Consider the following 24166-nt stretch of genomic DNA (forward strand, 5'->3'; position numbering starts at 1 on the left):
AGATGTATATTCCACAAGTTAATGAAAAATGCGGCTGACAATTTGATGAATTATGGGTTTATTACTCAGAAAATCAAAATTGCAAATGAGAAACATGTAAGAATGACTTAGGAGCGTAGCAGGCTGACAATATGTGGAAGGACTTGCGGAGAAGGCCAATAGAATTTTCAGAAAAGATGGTATAGCGACGGCTATGAAGCCTGACAATAGTCTCAGGAAACTTCTGGTCCACCCAAAGGACAAAATAGATCCTATTAACAGCACGGATTGTGTATATGAAATACCTTGCACTAATTGTAATTAAACATTATGACCGACTGAGGAGGCAAGCTATGAAGAATAATAACGCAGTCAAACCCTTGACCATATATAAAGGTTATATAGCCAGATGGCCTGTAATATCAAATATTTATTCACGTATTGATTATTCATTTATATGATACCACTTTTACTTGCTTGGCAGACACAACACATACGTGTTCTGTCTACCAATATTATGATGCCTACCCTTTTTAGATCTCAATATATAGCAGTGACAAACCTTACCACCTTGAACAGTTCAATAACGGCGCCTTCATGGTTTCATCTTCCTCTTTTGTAATGAAATTAAAGATGTGTTCTCATATGTCTCACTGAACTCACCTTGATTCTTCCCCGATGTGTTATTCACTCCTTAAGGGATCTGGCATGAGCGTTTTGAGCGTTTCGACAGTATTTTTTGTGGGACATGAGAGCATATCAGATATATCGAAATGCATTCTGAATACGAAGAATGTCTTTCTGATATCAAATAATTTTCATTTTATGAAATTCACGATATAATACAAATTTTATGACAAATTATTAAAATTTGATATTGTTCACATTTTTGATATATATCAGAAGATATGGATTTTTTTCCCAAAAAGACCTAATTTTTTGGGTGTTTTGGGAAAAAATCCATATCTTCAATACGAAAGGTCAAAATTTTCAATTGATCGTCGGCTTTTCATCCCACCTACATACACTTTAAGTATAAATCATCAGATTTATAAAGTTTACTTCAGTACTGTTAAATATCAAAAATATCAATTTTTAATCATTTGCCATAAAATGTGTATTACATTGCGAATTTCAAAAAATCAAAATTATTTGATATCAGAAGGACATTCTTCGTATTCAGAATGCAATTCGATATGTCTGATGTGCTCTAATGTCCCACAATAAATACTGTCCAAACGTTCATACCCCATCCCTTAATTGTATCGCACACAGACACATTACAGAAACATGATAAACAAGAAACCGACTTAAATTAGCGAATAACAAGTCTGCTGATTTTTAAACATCTCATGCAATGCAACAGGGAGCCTTTATTCAATTTTCTTGGCGCTTAATTAAGGCTCTCCCTCAATTCTCTATTCTCAGAGGTATTTGAACTGAAAATAGAGGTAATTTTTGTCCAGTGGGATAAGAGGAAAGTTGAATCAAGAATGTAAAGTAGTCGCTGACTTGTTCAAGTGTAATGGTCGGCCTCCAAGATCGATTCTTGTGTGACGTAGATTGTTTAGACTGATTTATAAAATCTTGACGTTCTTGAATATAATCAGAATTGCTTAATTCAAACTTCTTTTGCCGTTTCTATATACAGTAGGTATTTATACAATACCTGCATTCAAACATTGATGAGACGGTTCTTGATGTTATAAATGCATAGGGAATATTTGCATACATCTTATCCAAAACACAAAACGTTACCATGAGTCTCATTATCTTAAGGCATTATGCCGCGAACATGGGTTTGAGTATGTTTATAATCTTTGGAACAAGTGTTGACAGAGAGTTTACTTCATTATACAGAAGCAACACTAATAAAAGAACTGAAACCCTGCGTTTTTCACAAACTTAACTAACGTTAATAATGTACATAAAGTAGTAATGCCGTCGTGTACCTAAACGAGACCGCAAAGTTTAGACACTTTTGTCTAATTTTGATCAGCGACTTTCAAACCATAACTTACCGATATAGATCAGAAAAAAAACCCAGGAACAACCAGTTGTTGTCTTCCACAGGGTATCTCTGTGTTTGCGGGTCATAGCTTCAACATAACAAAGAAGTACGGAGTACGGAAAAGACAACTAAAACAGATACAAACACTGGCTCGATAAAAAGGTCCAATGTTTGATCTCCCGAGTTTGAAAACTGTATGTTAGTGTTCCATTTTATGCGAAACAGGTGGAATCGGAAGCAGTTGACTTACGGTTGTAGCAGCAAGATATTATTTGCCTTTAGTTTAAAGATTGTTATTCTAGTAACTGATGATCTATATTGAAAAAGACCCTGACATTACCAAGTTTTGCGCAAGAGGTAGGAAATGAATGTCTACACAGTCAATTATGGTTTTATTATTTGACACTTAAGTAAGATTAATTCAAATACGTTCATGGTATGATGCAGACAATTCTTTTACGGTCACAGGTTTGATTCAATCTTATTATTTTGACGGTCTCTACGATTTTTTGTAATGGAAGTTTATAGATTTTCTGCCCGAAAGTTAGATAGCGCCTCTCAAGAAGAAAATGAGATTTACAGCACAAAGGAATGGTAGATACATTAAACACATACACAGTGTTGTTTTATATATCTCCTGTAACTTGGGTCACCCTCACAAAAATCATCTATTATCCTGCTTGAGTATTAATCGCAATTGCACTATAATTATATTCATTTCTGTTTCTGCATTCGGTTACATTACATCCCGCATTTACATCTAAGCAATCAATTCTAAATTGGTTTATCGGTAGTACATTATGCTATGTTCCCTGCAATTTTCATCAAGCAGTGTATCCTAATAACGTCTGCAGAGTGTACACAATCAATAGACTGACAAAACTACAGTGTTCTGTCTCAAGACAACACAAAGAAAACTAAAACAGATAAGAACACTGGTTCGATAATAAGACCCAACTTTTGATCTGCCGAGCTTGAAAACCATATCACCGTACCAGTGGTCCGTTTTATTGCGTAGAATTTACATCCAATCTGTTTCTCACCCCATACCCCCATAATAGGTCTGTCACACTACGACGGACTGGATCAACGTACATCACCGAATACAAAAATATTTTATTCGGTGGAAAAATCACCAGTCCGGCAGAAGATTCGGTGGGATTTTGGGTCCGATTCCCGTTCGTCTCTCTATGCGTTGTGGCCGCTAATAATCCTGCAGGCGTCTTTTATCCGATCGTTCAACGTCCGACAAATGACCGGATTTGGGGGTCCGATTCCCGTTCGTTTCTCTATGCGTTGTGGCCGCTAATAATCCTGAAGGCGTCTTATTTTCGATCGTTCAACGTCCGACAAATGACCGGATTTGGGGGGTCAACGTCCGACAAATGTCCGGATTTGGGGTCCGATTCCCGTTCGTCTCTCTATGCGTTGTGGCCGCTAATAATCCTGCAGGCGTTTTATATTCAATCGTTCAACGTCCGACAAATGACCGGCGAATCCGTCGCATGTGGCACCAACAGGGACGTCCACCCTATCAGAAACGTGGGGGAGGAGAGGGTGTTTGAGAGGGTTTTTGACCCCTTAGAGGCAGTGACGTAGCAAGCACTTTTTCAGAGGGTGAACAAAGTGGGGAAAGACAACTTTTAAGGGGGTAAATTTTGACGAACATGGTCAAATATTGGCTAATAAGTACAAAAGGGCTACAAATCTGATATATCAGGGCAACCAGCGTCCGGGGGCAATAGAGGTGAGAAACCTTTGGACAATGAAGGCCCAATTGAAGCCATTTGTCATTTTTGGATCAATTTTAGCACTATTATTGGGTACTCTTTTAGTACCGAAAGAAACGAAAGCCTAATTGAAGCCATTAAAAAGTTTTCACCATTATTGTATAATATAAACAATTGTTTTAAAAATAACACGTGGATGTCCATAGCAGAAGCAAAAAGGAAGACTTGTCCATTTTTGAAAATGAAGGTCCAATTAAAGCCATTTGCATTAATGACTGTAGGGCATATTTACATTATTAGGCCTTGGCCTATTGTGTATAAATTTAGTTTTAAAAATGGAAAATTTGGAAAATTGTTTTTAGTGCATCATTTTTACACTATTATTGCCTTAAACAAAAAAAAAAAAGAAGGCCCGATTTGAATTTGCAAAATTTAAAATGTTACACTGATCCACTGACACTTAGATATAAGACTTCAGACTCGTAATTTCAGGTAAAGCATGCATGGATTGATATGTTAAAGTCAGGAATAGACCTATAAGTCCGTCTTAAATACTGACTTTGGTGACAAAATATCACGGGCCCTGCATATGGACTGGCCGGCAGTAATTTTCACAGGCTTTTTGGGCCAAGGAACCACATTTAAGCACTGTCTATAATAATCACAGGCCTATACTTAGGCTTACTAGTACTACTGTCCTGGGCCTACTCAATAACGTATACAATTTAACCTTTCCATGTTTTCTCTTCTTTTTTCTTTCTTGTCAATCACTAAAACTGGTAGGAATTTGATATTGCGTCCTCTACCCTTCAGAAAGTGCCCCTCCCTCAATACTACTTACATGCATAGGTCTACTACTAAATTACGTGCAATTTAACTTTTTCTCTTCTCTTCTCTCTTCAATTTTTCTCACTTTCTTTTCTTTTTTTCTCTCCTTTTCCCCTTTTTTCTACTTGTCAGTCACTAAAGTACTGGGGGAAATATGATATTGCGTCACACACCGTTCAGAAAGTCCTCCCCCCCCCATGATCGATGCACATGTTCGCCATAGGCCTACATCCAGCACAAGCGCCTGCGAAACACCCGCGGTATATAAACGAAAGAATAACGAACAAACCCAGGGTATATATACAGAACAGTATACGAACACACATCGGACAACTTCCGAACATGTGTATTCGGCACACTCCGTTTCAAGTTTTGTGCATGCACAAAACTTGAAACGTATTGTCAACGGACTAAACAAACATCACCTAACACGAAACGCATTTGGCGGATAATAACAGGACATATGAAGAACATAAAACGAACATTGACGAACACTAACGGATTTGCTAAAATACCATCCGTTTCTTATACGGAAGACCGATCCGGTGTAGTGTGACGCTAAGACGGTCTGGATCAACGTACATCACCGAATGCAAAAATATGCTATCCGGTGGTGAAGGCCTCACAGGAACGTATTTGCAACGAACACGGGCCGAGTGCAACGAACAAAGAACGAACATGAACGAAAGGAGAGCGAACAAACTCCGGCAATATGCAGCACCATACGAACACACATCGGATAAATACCGAACATGTGTATTCGGTACACTCCGTTTCAAGTTTTGTGCATGCACAAACTTGCCGACGGACTTAACGAACATCACCTAACACGAAACGCATTTGGCGGATAATAGCAGGACATAAAAAGAACATAAAACGATCATTGACGAACAACAACGGATTTACTAAAATGCCATCCGTTTCTTGTACGGAAGACCTATTCGGAGGTTTTACACTTTCACGGGTTAGTCAACGGGACTAGGCCCCGGGACTAGGCAGCCACTAAGTACATAGTACAAGAGGAAATCAGAAAACAGATTATGAATGTACTGTTATTCAACATAAATAAATTAGGGCCCATTGTCTATATAATACTGGTAAGTGGTAACCATTGCCATTTGATAGGTGTCCGCTGTAATAACACCTGGTGACTTAGGTTGGGTATTGTGATGAAGCCCTTTTATAGATTTGGTAATGGGATTTAAAAGGTTTCTATTAGACAATGCCAATCAATTGGTTTTAACATATTTACAACGAGTTGTTCCAAGTCGGCAATGCATGAGCAACGTGTTTCCTTTATCGCTTAAGGCATCTGATACGCGATGCAGCAATTCGCTTCAAATGACCATCCGTCGGATACGCACTCACTTTAACCAAAGTATTCTAGGCTCAAATAAATCACATGGTGTAAATAAATTTGGGAAACTTATGCGTCATGGAGATTGCACTAAATGGTTCACAATATATAGACCATGGGACAAGGCTTGCTAAGTGCTTCAGAAAGTAGTTTTCGTTCTCCCTTTCTGGGTAGAGGATGGTTTATACATGAAAATATAGCTATTATATCACTGATCAATAATAGAACATTTCCCACTTTCAAAAGTTGCACGTTACTGTGTAATTTAGGAGTTATTTGGGGTTAAAAATGTGTTTTTCGTGATTTTTTTTCCATTTTTTTTCCTAAAAATGTCAAATATTAAAATAGCTGTAACTTTCAAAATAAATTGAGTAGAAATTTCATTTAGATGTTACATATTACATGGATGTCTAACACTGGTGAATAAAAATGTCACAGCACAACTTGGCAAAAAATGGCAAAAACCATATTTTTTGTGCTATTTCGGCCATTTTGAGCTAAAAATGTAATTTTTGCATGGGGAAAAAATAAATATAAATTTTATTGATTTAAAAAATATGTCACTATGTCAACCTAGTTATTCTGAACAAAAAAGTTAATGATGGTGAATGTCTGTGACCTATAGTTTTTGATCTATGGCCCTTTCAAATTCATATATGGACTAAAATAGCATGTTTTTGTTCAATATTTCCAATATTACGCCAAAAATGGTCCTTTATGGCCATTTTAACCAACTTGTTTTTGGAAAGTGGGAACTTCACTTAATAATATGAACATGTAATTGTACTTTAATGGTAAGCTATTTCAAGATCCACTAGTATGCCCACTACCGGGGTAGCAGCAATTTTATCTACTTTCAATGCAGTAAAATGATGACTAAAATGATTTTGCTGCATTGAAATTAGTAAAATTGACCGATATAATTGCTGCTGCCATGGAAACCGAGCTACCATTGGATCTACAACTAGTAATATAATATATGTGAAGTTCCCACTTTCCAAACAATGAAAATTTTGTTAAAATTACAAAAAAGGACCATTTTCAGCCTAATATTGGAAAAATTGACAAAAACATGCTATTTTAGTCCATATATGAATTTGAAAGGGCCATAGATCAAAAACTATAGGTCACAGACATTCACCATCATTAACTTTTTTGTTCAGAATAACTAGGTTGATATAATGACATATTTTTTAAATCAAGAAAATATATATTTATTTTTATCCCATGCAAAAATTACATTTTTAGGTAAAAAATGGCCAAAATAGCACAAAAATATGGTTTTTGCCATTTTTTTTTTTATATTTTAGAGTTGTGCTGTGACATTTTTATTCACCAGTGTTGAAAATCCATATTACATGTAACATCTACAATAGAAATTAAATTTCTACTCAATATATTTTTAAAGTTACAGCTATTTTAATATTTGACATTTTTGGGCAAAAATGGAAAAAATCACGAAAACACATTTTAACCCCAAATAACTCCTAAATGAGTAAAGTAAAACGTGGGAACTTTTTGGATATTAATTCAGACATATATTTACTCTTGATTTGTTATGTTTTCATGTTCTGCCCAAGAGTGGACTACGGAAGTGAAAGATAAATGCCTATGTCTCATAGTCTAATACCATCGCTTTTGCTGTAAAGTTGTTATCAGAAAACACCCGTCTGACTTGTAATAGTGTACTTTTTAAAACACGGTCAGCGTACTTTACTCAACGTAAAATGTAGCGTGGTCAACGTAACATGTTGATTTATTACCTGGCTATATTTTGATGTCCTTTCAGAAATAATACAAAAATCTACCGATTTTAAAGGGTATAGGTAAGAATAGTTAAATATAACACGTATCAAGTGTTTATTGCTTTTAAATATATTGACGTATTGCTGTTAAGTAGTCATGTCCTCAAAGTGGGCGTCTTTCCATGTGTAATGAGTAATCATCTGATGAGATTACGCTATCACAATTAATAATAATGTGCTTGATACACTAAAAGCATCATCAATACTGACATTGTACAATTTAGTTGTAATGGGGATGATCCCACGTGAAAAAATACGTGTAATTCTTAATTTATAGTCGGTCGTATTTTGCAAAAGCGATATTCACCCATGTTCGCTACATGTTTTGACTCCAGGATCGTCGAGCCATTGGATCAAAACCCATAAATCCAAAATTTGCTACCCGAAAAATATTGCTCCTGGGGCTATCATTCTACTTGTAATCTGTCATACCCTATTGTAAGATTTATGAGTTGTATTTGACTCACAAATGCATATACGTAATAATTACGTAGGCATATTACGTGTCACACCTAAAATTCCCAAGGTAATGCTTACAAGCGTAGCCTGTGTAAAAACTATTTTTGTTTGAATTACGTGCAGCTTGTGACATGATATATCAGTATATTTGAACTTTTTAATTCAATCAGAAAAATCACAACTTGAAATGTTCATTGAAAACTGCGCCATTAGTTGACATTGTCCTTCATACCAACATGGCTTATGCTCATTACTGGTCGATCACGATAGGATTTCGGTTCTTAATACTTAGAAACTTTTCTGATGAGCGTTTTGATCTTGTTTGAGCCCTCTCTAGCTTTTGATTTGTCCAGCTACTTTGGGGCCAACCTTCATGTATTTATTTTGTGCAAGCTAATCCTCACTCTAACCCTAAGCCTATTCATAACTTTAATCGTAACCCTAAATCTAACCCTATAATCCCAACTCTAAACTAACCCTAACCAATCAATGACAGTACCTGTTCACAAGCCTATAAGTCTTCGTGCATGATCGCCTGCCGAATTCGACTACCTTCTTCGGCCGGAGACTGAAGTGCAGACCCCAGGTCTATTAGGTACCTGTGTTAAGATGATTATGACTACAATCCTATCGTTATTATTGTTTCTCTTTTCCGTTTAATTGTACGGAGGCTTCAGATTAGACAACAACTTTATAGCAAAAGTGATGGTATTGTTGTCTTTCCAGCTTACAGACAGATGCCCAATTCGATAGAATAACTTCTTTTTGTAATGCTAGAATAGCTCAAGAGTTTGTGTGTAGGGAGTGTGAGGGTATGTAAGGTTGGGGATGAGATTATGTTGTTTTAAGGGGTGAGTAGGGGTGGGTGTGCCGTTTATGTGGGGAGGTGTTCTTTATTTACATACATGTATGTTTATTGGTGCACAGTCCAAGGTGATAAAAGTATCCAAAGTCATGAGAGTTTGCATTATATAAAGGGTTCACAAAAAATAACTCCCCCCTAAAATTACAGAACATTTTTTTTGCATAACTTGACATACATTTCGTGGATTTGAAAAATTTAAAAAGCTGTGAACAAAGGAATTGTTTTTCTATCCTCCCAACGTTCTTTCGTCTGAAAATCTTTTTGTTTTGGCCAAAAATAATCACGTTTTCTAAAAATGATGCTTTCAGAAAAAGTTGCACTTTTCAACATCCTCATTTATGTCAAAATTAGCTTCAACAAATCATTATTTTGCACTACGTGATGGTTGCATGGGTGACTCAGAGTTCAGAGACAAAAAGGTGAAGGAAAAAACCCAATTAAATCAATCGCAACATTGATACCGAGAAAGTTTTGTACATTACATGTATGGGATGTTGAAAAGCGCAAATTTTGAAAAATGTGATTATTTTTGACCAAAACAAAACAAAATTAAGAAAGGATAACTTTGGTAGGGTAGCAAAAAGATGCCTCTATTCACATATTTTTAAATTTTTCAAATTAACAAAATGAATGTTAAATTATGAAAAGAAATGTTTTGTAACTCTTAAATTGATTTTACCATTTTTGAAACACCGGCTCAATAAAATCTTCTAGAAAAACCCTGTACATGTCAATTAGTCATTGTTTTATACTGCAAGATGATTGCATGTGTGACTGGGTAATCGTATACATAAAATTAAAAGAAAACAAAAACACCATTAAATAAATCAAAACATTGATATCGAGAATGTTTTTGTACATTAAATGTATAGGATGTGGTAAAGTGCAACTTTTTCTGAAAGCATCATTTTTGGAAAATGTGATTATTTTTGGCCAAAACAAAAAGATTCTTTAAGGAAAGAACTTTGGGAGGGTAGGAAAATGATTCCTTTATTCACAGGTTTTTAGATTGTTCAAATCAACGAAATGTATGTCAAGTTATGCAAAAAAATGTCTTGTAATTTTAAGGGGGGAGTTATTTTTTGTGAACCCTTTATATTGAGTAGATGTATTTATTACGTATCGAAATACGTCTACTCAATATATACCGTAAAACCCCGTCTACAAGCATATATAGTGGTTTTTTTTATAAAAGCTTAATTAATTCGAAGCGAGCGTTAATATACCAATACAATAGATCGGTCTTAAAATAATACTTGTTTGTATATGGTTGGATCCGTAATTTATTTGCTCAAACTCCATAATGGCGACTGGATTAATGTAGCTTTCATCAGAAGCACACTATATGCTTGTAGACGGGGTTTTACGGTATAATGAAAACTTTCTGAATTCGGATAATTTTATCACCTCGGATTGTGCACCAATAAACCTACATGTATGTAAATAAAGAACACCTCCCCACATAAACGGCACACCCACCCCTACTCACCCCTTAAAACAACATAATCTCATCCCCAACCTTACATACCCTCACACTCCCTACTCACAAACTCTTGAGCTATTCTAGCTTTACAAAAAGAAGTTATTCTATCGAATTGGGCATCCATAAGCTGGAAAGACATCAATACTATCACTTTTGCTATAAAGTTGTTGTCTAATCTGAAGCCTCCGTACAATTAAGCGGAAAAGAGTGACAGGATGATAACGCAGACAACCCTTGATGTAAGCTTTTCTGTTTTATCTACCTGATATAGCTAATGTTTTGTTGTATCAATACCGCATTAATTTTCCTTGATTATGACACCTCTTGTTTGTACATATTTGGCATAATATATTTATGAGATATTGACACACACACCGTAGAGTATGTGTTGTGCCTACCAATCTCGTGTCCTGTAATACTTATATGATGATGTTTATACCCTTTTACATTTCAATATAACCTTACCCACCTCAAACAACTCAACTGATAACGGCGGCGTCTTCACGGTTTCTTCTTCCTCTTTTGTAATGAAATTAAAGATGTATTCTCATATGTCTCACTGAACTCACCTTGATTATTCCCCGATGTGTTATTCACTCCTTAATTGTATCGCACTCAGACACATTACAGAAACATGATAAACAAGAAAGCGACTTAAATTAGCGAATAACAAATACATTTTTAAAGCATCCCATGCAATGCAACAGAGAGCCATTATTAATTTAGGCTCTCCCTCAATTCTCTATTCTCAGAGGTATTTGAACTGAAAATAGAGGTAATTTTTGTCCAGTGGGATAAGAGCAAAGTTGAATCAAGAATGTAAAGTAGTCGCTGACTTGATCAAGTATAAGGGTCGCTCTTCAAAATCGATTCTTGTGTGACGTAGATTGTTTAGACTGATTTGTAAAATCTTGACGTTCTGAAATCATTTCGACAACAGGTATTTATACAATACCTACTCAATATCGATGAGACGTTCTTGATGTTATAAGTGCATGTGGAATATTTGCAGATATCTTATCCAAAACATGAAACGTTACCCTGACAGAGTTTTGTCCCATTATCTTGGAACCTTGTACCGTGAATATGCTTTTGATAATTTAGTCTTGTTTACAACCTTTGGAACAGTTTACTGTTGAACGGCAGTTTATTCCACTACACAGAAGCAACACTTAGAAATGAACTGAAACCTTCAATGCTGAAAGAGCTAAGGAAGAACATCTGTGTGTTATATGCTCTGCATTTTTCACAACTTATTATAGACTGAAGTTAAAATGTACGTACAGAAGTAATTCAGTTGTACGCAGCTGTAGGCTACCGCTTCCAAAACCAGGCCGCAAAGTGTAGACACCTTTGATGGGTGACTTTCCAACCATGAGAAAGATTTGATGTCAGATGATTACGGAACTTACCGATACAAATCAGAAAAAACAGGAGAAAAGATGTTTATGCCAGTTGTTGGCTATTAAAAGATATCTCTTGGTTGTTGGGTCATAGCTTCGCCGTAACAAAGAGATACGAAAAAGAATCTAAAGGAGATTAGAACACTGGTTCGATAAAAAAAAAGGCCAAACGTTTGATCTTTCGAGCTTAAAAACACATATCACCGTGCTGATATTCAATTTAATGCTGAACAGGTGGAATTAGCTGCAAGATATTATTTGTCCTAGTTCAAAGATTGATATTCTGGTATAAAAAGACCCTGACATAAGTTTTGCGGTAGAGGTAGGAAATGAATGTCTGCACAGTCAATTATGACAACGGCGGCGTCTTCACGGTTTCTTCTTCCTCTTTTTGTAATGAAATTAAAGATGTGTCCTCATATGTCTCGCTGAACTCACCTTGATACTTCCTCGATGTATTATTCACTCTTTCATTCTTTCATTATATCGTACACAGACACATTACAGAAACACGAAAAACAAGACACCGACTTAAAGTAGCGAATACCAAGTCTACTGATTTTTAAAACATCTCATCCGGGCATCTCATGCAATGCAACAGGGAGCTATTATTCAATTTTCTAGACGCTTAATTAAGGCTCTTCCTCAATTCTCTATTCTCAGAGGTATTTGAACTGAAAAGGGTCGGTCTCCAAGATCGATTCTTGTGTGACGTAGATTGTTTAGACTGATTCAATTCAACGTTCTTGAATATAATCAGAATGGCTTAATTCAAACTTCGTATGCCGTTTCTATATACAGTAGGTATTTATACAATACCCGCATCCAAACATTGATGAGACGGTTCTTGATGTTATTAATGCATAGGGAATATTTGCATACATCTTATCCAAAACACAAAACGTTACCGTGAGTCTCATTATCTTAAGACATTATGCCGCGAACATGGGTTTGAGTATGTTTATAATCTTTGGAACAAGTGTTGAAAGAGAGTTCACTCTATTATACAAAAGCAACACTAATAAAAGTACCTGTTCACAAGCCTATAAGTCTCCGTGCATGATCGCCTGCCGAATTCGACTACCGCCTTCGGCCGGAGACTGAAGTGCAGACCCCAGGTCTATTAGGTACCTGTGTTAAGATGATTATGACTAAAATCCTATCGAGATCGACCAGTAATGCAACAACACATTGTCATGTATATTCCTCTTTCTTTTAAGAAAGAGGAATATAAATAATCTAAATATAAAATCTATATAATAATATATAATAATAATAATATATAATAATATATAGTAATATATAATAATATATATAACTAGATTTCGCGGTTCTCGTGTTGGGCGGTTCTCGTGATAGGCCTATCTCCAATTACCCAACACCCGTTACCCATAATACTTGTCCTGACCTTTCAAACTACTACGATATACGTCTCTCAATGATTAAGACACAACTATCAACTCTGTTTTGTAGCTGTGACGCTTACTTCGGGACCCATAATCTGAAAACCCATCGTTCGCCTCTTCCAAGCCCTGTCCTGCTACCACATCGGAGGACCCAAAAATACCCCGAAATTCTAGTAGTGTCTGGATGTAGGTCGTCAATTCAATCGGGAGAAATGTGAACGCAAACGGGTTACATAGGCCTTACCATAACTGATGATTTTATGTTAATCATGTCTTTAAAATAGGCCTATTGGTCCGATGAGATGCACCTGTTAGTCACTGTAAGTGTAATGCTTTCCGATGCTCGCACTGCGCCCGTCGGTACTCCGCGCACTACGCGATAGCGCACCGCTCGCACGCGTTATACGCACCGCGAGCACGCGTTAGCGAGCCACTCGCACGCGATAGCGCGCGGACGGACGGACGGACGGACACGCCATGATTAGTATTATGATCTAGACTCGATCCTCCAGTCCTCGAATACTCACGCACGGCCGCTCCACTGTGCTGTATTGAGGACTGGAGCAAACAACGTTCTAAAACAGGAGCAGTGAAATATGAATATTTAGTAGATTTTGATTACGTCATTGCGCGCGTAGACGCGAAATCATAAACCTGATAAACACTTCAGAGCCCTGATCTGACGCTTAACCAGTACTCGGCAGTTTATTTTTAAGTTCCTGTATGTAGCGAACAAACAAATTAACAACTAGCTACAAAATCAGCTAAAATCCACTCGTCGCGTACGCGTCTTCATTTTTTTTTAAGTGTATCGGATCCCCCGTTTTAAACCTTCTTTGCTGTCAATTTTGAGTTACCGTTGTTATCGCCCTTACATATTTCTCAAATTTTCACTCTTTAATGAACTTTGCGATGATGTATATGTCTTTGAAAGTATTCATGGGAAACACTTTTATATTTGCAACACACTGAGACCATTTGCAGCCGTCAAGTCATAATAGTTGCCTTGATTTTGAGGAGGAAAGATCGTCACCACTCACCACAGTGATGACATGCATTCACACCGTACAAACTACAGTACCGACTGCCTCGGATTTTAATACGGTAAGCATGGTATTCAAGTGTCATTGAAACATACATAGGATGTGCATGATTACTTCATTGTGTACAGGCCATATCTTTTACGGGGTAAGAACAGTGTCAAGACTCATGATTGACTGAATTTCAAAGCAAAACGATAGCATGATTGATAGTATTCGCATGTTCGGAGGCTAGGCATGCTAGGCTAGACTCCTAAATAGGCCTACCACGGGTGCAATAAAATAAATATATTTAGTTTGTTTGGTTTATATAAGGCGGAAAAAATAACACCGTGTAATGATATAGAATGGCTTGTATGCGGTTGGGCAATGTTTACGCTAGTTATGCATTATGTAATGATCGGTGCATGCCAGGGCTGTCAACTTTTGGAATTGCTACAGTCTGTCCACTTTAAGTACAAAGTAAATAGTCCCCGTGAAATAGACCTCGGAAACTGGAGGTATGAGAATACTTATTTCAGTTTCTTTGGCGCGCTAACTGCTGCTTGCTGATTTGTATTTATGGAGCGCACCACGCTCCTTACGCGTCACATTCGCGTGTGACACAAAGCATCGACCCCGATGCCACAAATTTGGTTTGTACATGTGGACAGACTGTAGGCTTGAGACACTTCCATTACCGGGGAAGAATTATTTTTTGCAAATACACTGTTCATTTTGACCCATGGCTATGTAAGCCACGTTTGAGTATCTAAAACTTGTGTGTGTGATTGGGGGTGGGGGGTTAGGGACATCAAATTATTTTTACGATGCATCAGATGTTACTCATTTTACAGCTCTTTGCGTGAGATTTACTAGGTGTGAGATTATACAACCTTGGCGTGAGACCGTGAGAAAATGACCAAATGCGTGAGACTCCCAGCCAGTGCGTGAGAGTTGACAGCCCTGGTGCACGCTTGAATTTACGCAATCGTGAGAAGGACTTTGATGCGCGCAGTAACAAAAGCCGAATAATTTCCGCCAAATAAAAACCGAATAGTGCGCGAATCAATATTGATTCTTGCAGAATAAATTTGCGGGAATCATTTGATTCCAGCAAATCATCTTCTGTGTAAACTACAAACGTTTGCAAGAATCAACTTTGATTCACGCAAATCTTTGCGAAATTCTTTGCAAATTCTCTTATTAAAAGTTGCTCAATTTTAAAATCTAATTTTTTGAATTTTCACAACTAGGTTGTAATCAGTGATGTCAACTTGAAGTGAACTGGACAGTTACAGCAACTGCATTCTGGAGATGTTCATTGTGACTTCAAATCATGGTGTATGGAGAACTCAACTGTGAATCATCAAAAATCTGGTACGCATACAATGAGTTTAATAAATTTTTATTGTTTTTATATGAAGGATTATGCCGTAAGGTCTAAGGCAAATGAATGTATGTTCCGGGCAGCCCTCAAAATACTTTTTTGAATAGCTATTTTTGACAGATTCCGATTCCAATCAAAATAGCCCTCATGTGTATTTTGCCATTGACAATTTTTTTTTCTAAGGGGGCTAGCTATTTTGGGAGAATTGGGGAGAATTGCCTTTTCCCCATGAATTTTGACCCTGGTATCGAAGGACCAGAATACTTAGTCATCATTTAGGCCAAGTCGCCCCTACTTGCAGCTGAATTGCACTTACTCTCTGTAAAATTATATACCAAATTATTCTTATTATAATTCAATCAAATGTCATTCCTCGTCAAGTGTTGACAAAGGCAACAGTGTTTGCTGAAACGCTTACAAGTAAGTGCATTATGCATAATTGGATCACATAGAATGAACATTGGTTACTGAATTTCAACATTTCAGGTAATTTTGTGCCCGGATAGCGGCGGGTTCCCAGTGCATTTTTCGGCGGGTAACCGGTACCAAATTGCAACAAAGAAAAAATCTATTTTTTATTTATTTTTTTATGTTATTTAATTTTTTGGTTTTGTAGTGTCCCTGGACCTAGGCCTAGGATCATTCATGGTTGACCTAAAATAAAATTGCATGATGTTTATTGAATTTGAATGCATTTTGATATCATTAATCGAGTATGACATGAATACAAATTATCAATTTTTATATTAAAAACAAACAATCATGCAATTTTTTTTTAGGTCAACCATGAATGATCCTAGCATTTAGGTCTAGGTCCTGGGACACTACAAAACCGAGATTTTTTTTTTTTTTAAATTTCGGGCACCCGGGCAGGGTATTTCCTGCCCGGTAACGAATTTCGGTGGTACCATGAGCCCGCCCAAAAATCCCTGGCTTAATATGTACCGTATGCATAATTCAAAATCAAAATCAAATGAGAGCATTTAAATTTCATGGAATCATTTTAGCATTGCAATATTCCAGGTTGTTATGGAGCTCCAGAAGTGGCAAGGAAAGAAAAAAAAATAATCTCAGGAGATTCAGGGCCCTAACTTAGTAGCTTTAGGCCCAGCTTAGTAACACAGGGCCCTGACTTAGTAATTTGGGGCCTGAAGATAGAAACTTAGGGCCCTGAAATAGTAATTTAGGGCCCAACTTAGTAATTTGTGCCCCGACGTAGTAACTCTCAAGGCCCCAACTTAGTAAGTCGGGGTCCGAGCTACTAAAGCCAGGGCCCAAGTTACTATCTTGTGCCCAAGTTAATAAGTTGGGGCCTGAACTACTAAGTCTGGGGCGGCCAGGCCTCCAAAAACCGCGGGAACGCGGGAACGGCGTTCCCAGAAAGGTCACAGAGGTCACAGAAAAAAAATTGCAAAAAAAAAAAAAAAAAAAAAAAAATTTTTTTTAAATTTTTTTTTCCAAAGTTTTCGGCGACCTTGGAGAACCACTGGACCTTTTATGAAACTTCAAGGATCATTCACAGTTAATTTAAAAAAAAAAAAAAAAAATCAGAAAAAAAAAAAAAATTACAGTTTGTTATCCTGTATATGCAAACCATTAACTATGTTTATTTCTTCATCTATCACATATTATAGATGCATTGGTTTTCCATGCATTTATAATATGTGATAGATGAAGAGGTAAACACAAGTTAATGGTTTGCATATTAAGGATAACAAACTGTAATTTTTTTTCGTAATTTTTTCCATTTTTTTTCAAATTATCTGTGAATAATCCTAACCCTTCATTATAGGTTCAGTGGTTCTTCAAAGTTGCAAAATACTTCTAAAAAATGTTAAAAATAAATAAAAAATTGTTTTGAGTTTTGATAGTAATACTTTGAAATTTTAAGTTGTGTTTTTTTTTTTAATATGATGTAAATTTTTATAGAAAACTGTTCCAAAATAAGGCTCAGATTGCACGAGAGAGCATCTAAACCCTGAGAGCTTCAAGGGCCCTTAAGCGGGCCCTGGACCCCGGCCGTTAGGACTTCGCGCTACGCGCTCGTGATATCCGCTACGCGCTCGTGATGTCCGCTCCGCGCACATAGGCCTATTTCAGTTATTTCACAGAAAATTTTCAGCACTTGTCATTAAGTTCCCAGACAGCAGAAAATTTTCTGGAGGCCTGGGCGTGGGGCCCAAGCTACTAAATCGGGCCCAAGATATGTTTTCTTTCCATGCCACTTTGTGGGCTTGGTAGATTAATTTTTCAATTTAATCTTGGTAAGAAAAATGTATTAAATTAAAAATATTTTTAATTGATTTTTTTACAGATGAAATTTGAACTTGTAATGCTGGAACTGAAAGGAACCACCTGCAGCAAGAAGCTAAAGCAAGAGAAGAGAATGAGATATGTACCAAATTAAGCTGAAAAGGTACCCGTCGGCCATTGCAAATCCACATACACCTTCAACAAAGAAGAACCCCACCACCGACTTTACCACAGTGGAACTCATATAATTTTGAAATACATGTACTGACCACAATCGCACCCTGGGCCACACGCCCACACCCTTACCCTGATCAAGTTTACAAAATACTCCACACCCATACCTTGATAAACTATATGTATGTGCCTATTCAGACTATATTAACTCTGTTACAGCTCTAGCAGAGATGGAAGTGTTGTTGGTCATGCATGTACTATGTGTATGTACCTGTGGACTGGACAATCTTATTGGTAAATCAGCAGTGTTCATTAATAGTGTTCATATTAGGCAAAAAAAGTTGTTTGCTTGTCCTCGTCCGATCAACTGTCTCATCAGACCGACTGTAGAACTTTTTCTTTCTTTTTTTGAAAATTTAATTTTAATTTTTACAAAATAAAAATAAAATTAGAGCCAAATGCTAGAATCATTCATGGTTGACTTTAAAAAATATCGTTTTGTGTCTTAAATATGTAAAGAAGTAAAGTTATAATTAATTTTGTATTCATGTCAATGATGTCATGGTCTATTAATGGTTTCAAAATGGATACAAATCCAATGCATTTTGAAATCATGTTATTATTATTATTATTGTTTTTTACAAAGTCAACCATGAATGATCCTAGCATTCAGCTCTAGGTCCAGGGACACTACAAATCCAAAGTAAAATCCCAATTGGGGGTTTACTCAAACATGGTACTGATACTCGGACGAATACGGTACATGTACTTTTTTTTAAAAACTTCCGAGTCCCACTGACCCAACTTCTGAAAGTGATCTATGGACAAGCTAACAATTTTTTTGGCGTAATTGTAGATAGTGAAATTAAAATCAAAATTTGGAAATTAAGAATGCACTTTTCAATAATATAGGGTTTTAACTAAATAAAATTGGGGATCAATGCCAGTCAATATTATGTTTTGATGAATCCAAGTGTGTGAAAATATTTGATCTAAAACATAATAATGATAAAATTGTATGCTTTACGCCCAATATTTATTGGTCTCGCTATGAGTTTTCAAATATTGGACTCGACTACGCCTCGTCCAATATTTGAAAACTCAACTCGTAGCTCGACCAATAAATATGGGCTCAATTGATCCAATTTTATATCAAAGTAGGCCTTATAGGGTGTTCAAACCAATGCTTTTCATCTTTGTAAAATTAAAATGGTTTAAATTGTTTTAAAATTCTCATCTGCTCATCTAGTCCTGAGAAATAAAGGAGAATGGTAAACTCAACAGCCTCATCTCCACTTTTCTTCATCAAAATGGAGATTTTGGTATCAGTGTACATGTAAGGGGCTGTGCAATAATTATGAGCCCCCCCCCCCCCGGGTAAAATTTCCAAACGGCTCGCCAAAAATCGCTTGCCCCCCCCCTCTCGGCCTGCTTTTTGGGATCCCAATTTGAAAACTTTAAATGGTTTTAAAAATTTGCATATTTAAGCGTTTTTCGTACTGTTTTCCTAAGCCTTTTAGAGCATTTTATTAAAAAGGCGCGCCATGAATGTGTGCCAAAAATCGCTTGCCCCCCCCCCCCTCTTGGCTTGCCAAAAAGTGGCCTATTCATTCAATGTTGATATTCCTTTAAAAATTATGTTTAATGTTAAGTATGCCTATTCAAAATAATACAGTTTCGACACTGCCAGTAAAATGTTCTAATTTTAAATAATGTTTTTATTATAAAAATGTAAGACTTGTTTAATCATGTATTTTTGTTTGAATTATACACTGACTGCATGTTGGACTACTCGATGTGTTTTTGCACTATGTTAGTTATGTCTTAGAAAAATAAAATGACAATGAATAATAATACAAATTTACATGTATCTATGTGTTTGTTTTCTGGTGTAAGGACTGATCAATAAATTAATGGTTGAGGTTTTTTTTATGGAACATGAAAAAACCTACAAATTTGTAAAATTGCTAGGGGAAAAATGTTTTGTTCTGATGAGGGGAAAATGGCCATTTGTGGGGGTGCTGCAGAGAATTTGACCAATCAAAACCATTTTTTTAAAAAGAAATTTGGATATAGGCCTACCAAATATTTTGGCCAAATTTAACGCAACTGAATTGTCTTAATTTGTTTTCTTGAACAAAAATTTGGAGACTGAATTTCAAACATTTTGGCTACTGACTATACTGAGAAAATTTTAGGCAAATGTTTTTCATCTTTGATTCCCCCCCTCATTTTTATGCCCCTCCCCCAAAAAATCCTGGCCCCCACTGGACATATCAAAATGGTTAGTGCAGTCATTCAGGGGCTATCAATTTCTTCGGACGTGGGGGTCCCAAATATAGGGGGGGGGGTCATAATTTTTTTGGGAGAAAAATAGGGGAGGGGGGGGGGGGGTCATAAAAATTGTTGATGCCCAAAATGTAGGGAGTCACAAGTTGACCACAGATAGTGTGTTTATTTTAAAAGACTGATTTTAATACAATTTTGAGCCTGTTTATGGGGGTCATAAAATCTTTGTTGCCGAAATAGGGAAGGGGTCGCAATTTTATTGACGCCGACTTTTGGAAAATGTGGGACCCTCCCACTTCCGAAGAAAATGAGAGCTATTCAGCCCAGGGGCATATTTTAATTTCTCATGATGATTGCCTAATATTTAGAAAATCATGCCATATTTATTTCAAGAGCATATTTATTATATAATATCCCCACGATACGGGCATTTTGGGTTCTTTTTTATTTTATGCATAGGCCTATGAAAATTACTTGTAATTATCGGCTATCTACGGTAGACAGCAAATTCGTCATGATAGTCTCCTCTGCTGCCGGTTTGATCCTACTCACTCAATTATTACTGGCGGAGGAGGAGACTAAAGCCTGTGTTGACCTACTGCGCATGATCAGAACAGCCTAATTAATTATTAATGACATCGTAATTCCATTGTCAAAGTGCTCTTCTTTTTACACCAAAAGAATTCAGGCCTCGAATAAGGCAACGTGAAGGATTGTGGGTAAAAAAAGGCGCCGCCATTAGAGGCCAGAAGGATTCAGGCTAATTATGATCACTAGATTTCGCGGTTCTCGGATTGGGTGGTTCTCGGGTTGGGTGGTTCTCGTGATAGGACTTTCTCTAATTACGCAACACCCGTTACCCATAGGCCTACCTGCCCTGACCTTTTAAACTAACTATGATATACGTCTCTCAATGATGAAGACTCAATTTGACACAATAATCAACTTATTAGTTTTGTAGCTGTGACGTTTACTTGGCCGTAATCTGGAAACCCATCGTTCGCCTCTTCCAAGCCCTGTCCTGCTACCACATATGAGCCCCCCTAAAGAATACCCTGGAAATAGCCATGTTCTGAGTAATATGCCTCTGCACGTGTGTGTTGAAAATAGGCCTATTGATCCGATCAGATGCACCTGCACGATTAGCCACACTGTAATGCTTTCTGATGCTCGCACTGCGCCTTTCTGATGCTCGCACTGCGCCCGTTGGTACTCTGCGAACTACGTGATAGCGCACCGCGCGGACGCTCGCGATGCCGCGCGGACGCTCGCGATTCGCACCGCGAGCACGCGTTAGTGAGCCGCGCGCACGCGATAGCGCGCGGACAGAGGACGGACGGACGGACGGACGGACACGCCATAATTAGTATTAAGATATAATCTTATATATATAGGAATATATTATTATTATACAAATGAAATTACCACATCGCAATGCGATGTGGTAATTTCATTTGTATAATAATAATATATTTCGCTCCTATATGTTATAGTTGAGCACTGTATCTAGTGATGGTTTCACTATAATTTGTTACTATATAGGAATATATATAATCTTAAAAGATTCGTATCTTACCTTTAAAAAAAATACCCATAAAAAATGATATGTGCAGCGTCAAATTATACCAGATAGAGTACTATTATTTCGACGTGTAACTATTAATGGAACGTCAATACGCTCCGTAATAAACTATTTATAGAAATAATATGGGTGTGACCACGACACACACGAACAACAATAAGAACAGCAAGTTAAATAAACACAATAATATGTACTCACAAATGTATAAAGTGAAATTGGTCTTGAAATAATATAAGTTTTGCTACAACAATACTTATGACTACCAATTTCCTACTAATCATTATTTAATCATTATGAAAGGTCATGTTTGTGAATAAACTTCAATATCTGCTAGTAGGTTTGATGATAGAATAATGAACACACAAGATATATTTCTCAATTAACCTCTACTGCTGATCGTATGACATAAAGGGCTGCAATCAAATATTAGCCTTGGCATTTCAGTTATCTGAGGATTTGTTTGTTTCAACTTAAACAATCGAATTTCTGTTGTCCAGACTAGCTCAGACCTCTAGTTTGTGTAACGGTCGATGTAAAAACTTACTATACTGCGCCAAGAAAGTATCCTTACACTTGGAAAAATAATCACAATATCAAAACTGAACCATATTGGGGTAAATTTTTTTTTTAATAGATGCACTATTTAATCCTGCACATTATGACACCACATTGAATCCAATGTGACCTCAATTACAAGCAATTGAATAGACGAAGGTCCCGTTTTAAAAGTGACAAATTGGCCTACAAGGCGCAACAAGATTCCAACAAACGCAACAAAGAGACTGCACAGTTTTTTCAATGAAGCCTTATTTAAAGCAGTATTTATTTCAGATTTTACTTCTCTGAACTTTTCATAACTTGCATTTTATTTGTCAGCTCTTTTGTTTCAGTTTTCTTTTGTTCCTTTTGTTTTAAATTAAAGGCACACACAAATTAGCCACTTACCACTCTCAAACCAGATGTCTAGTCCGTGGAGTTTTGAATAGGCTAGTGTGTCACTTTTAAATCAAATGCTTGTAACTTTGCTTCTTGAAGTCTCATTGGATTCAGTGTGGTGTCAAAATGTGCCGGATTAGATAGTGCATCTATTAAAAAAACTCAAATATGTTTCAGTTTTGAAATTGTGATTATTTTTCCAAGTGTAAGGATACTTTCTGGAGCAGTATATGTGTTTTTGTTTGTTTTTTCGCACGCAAATGTCCTTTATAAAATGTTTGTAGGAAACAAACGTGGCGGAATCAGGTTGTGAAAAGTAAAAATCGAAATATGTCTACTCAATATATATAATGAAAACTTTGGATAATTTTATCACCTTGGATTGTGCACCAATAAACCTACATGTATATAAATATAACACCCCAACATAAACCCCACCCCTACTCTCCCCTTAAAACAACATAATCTCTTGAGCTATTCTAGCATTACAAAAAGAAGTTATTCTATCGAATTGGGCATCCGTAAGCTGGAAAGACAACAATACTATCACTTTTGCTATAAAGTTGTTGTCTAATCTGAAGCCTCCGTACAATTACAAAGAGTGACATAATTTATAATAAAGCAGACAAACCTTTGATGTAAGCTTTTCTGTTTTATCTACCTAATATAGCTAATGTTTTGTTGTATCAATATCATTTACCGCATTAATTTTCCTTGATCATGACACCTCTTGTTTGTATACATTTGACATAATATATTTATGAGATACTGACACACACACCGTAGAGTATGTGTTGTGCCTACCAATCTCGTGTCCTGTAACACTTATATGATGATGTTTATATCCTTTTTACTTTCAATATAACCTTACCCACCTCAAACAACTCAACTGATAACGGCGGCGTCTTCACGTTTTCTTCTTCCTCTTTTGTAATGAAATTAAAGATGTATTCTCATATGTCTCACTGAACTCACCTTGATTCTTCCCCGATATGTTAGTTATTCACTCTTTCATTATATTGCACACAGACACATTACAGAAACATGGTAAACAAACCGACTTAAATTAGCGAATAACAAGTCAGCTGATTTTTAAACATCTCATGCAATGCAACAGGGAGCCATTATTCAATTTTCTTGACGCTTAATTAAGGCTCTCCCTCAATTCTCTATTCTCAGAGGTATTTGAACTGAAAA

General features: G+C 36.6%; 1 protein-coding gene and 1 long non-coding RNA gene across 3 annotated transcripts in view; both read left to right on the top strand.

Annotated features, from left to right (window-relative positions):
- The window catches only part of LOC140166338 (uncharacterized), a 155155-nt gene that overhangs the window by 107957 nt on the left and 23032 nt on the right, over positions 1-24166 (top strand). The window lies entirely within an intron of this gene.
- On the top strand, positions 14232-18127 carry LOC140166332 (uncharacterized). Its single transcript, XR_011860849.1, has 3 exons — positions 14232-14430; positions 15602-15725; positions 18050-18127. It is a non-coding gene; the product is annotated as an uncharacterized lncRNA (long non-coding RNA).

The sequence above is a fragment of the Amphiura filiformis genome, chromosome 1 (assembly GCF_039555335.1).
Source record: "Amphiura filiformis chromosome 1, Afil_fr2py, whole genome shotgun sequence".
NCBI classification, from domain to species: domain Eukaryota; kingdom Metazoa; phylum Echinodermata; class Ophiuroidea; order Amphilepidida; family Amphiuridae; genus Amphiura; species Amphiura filiformis.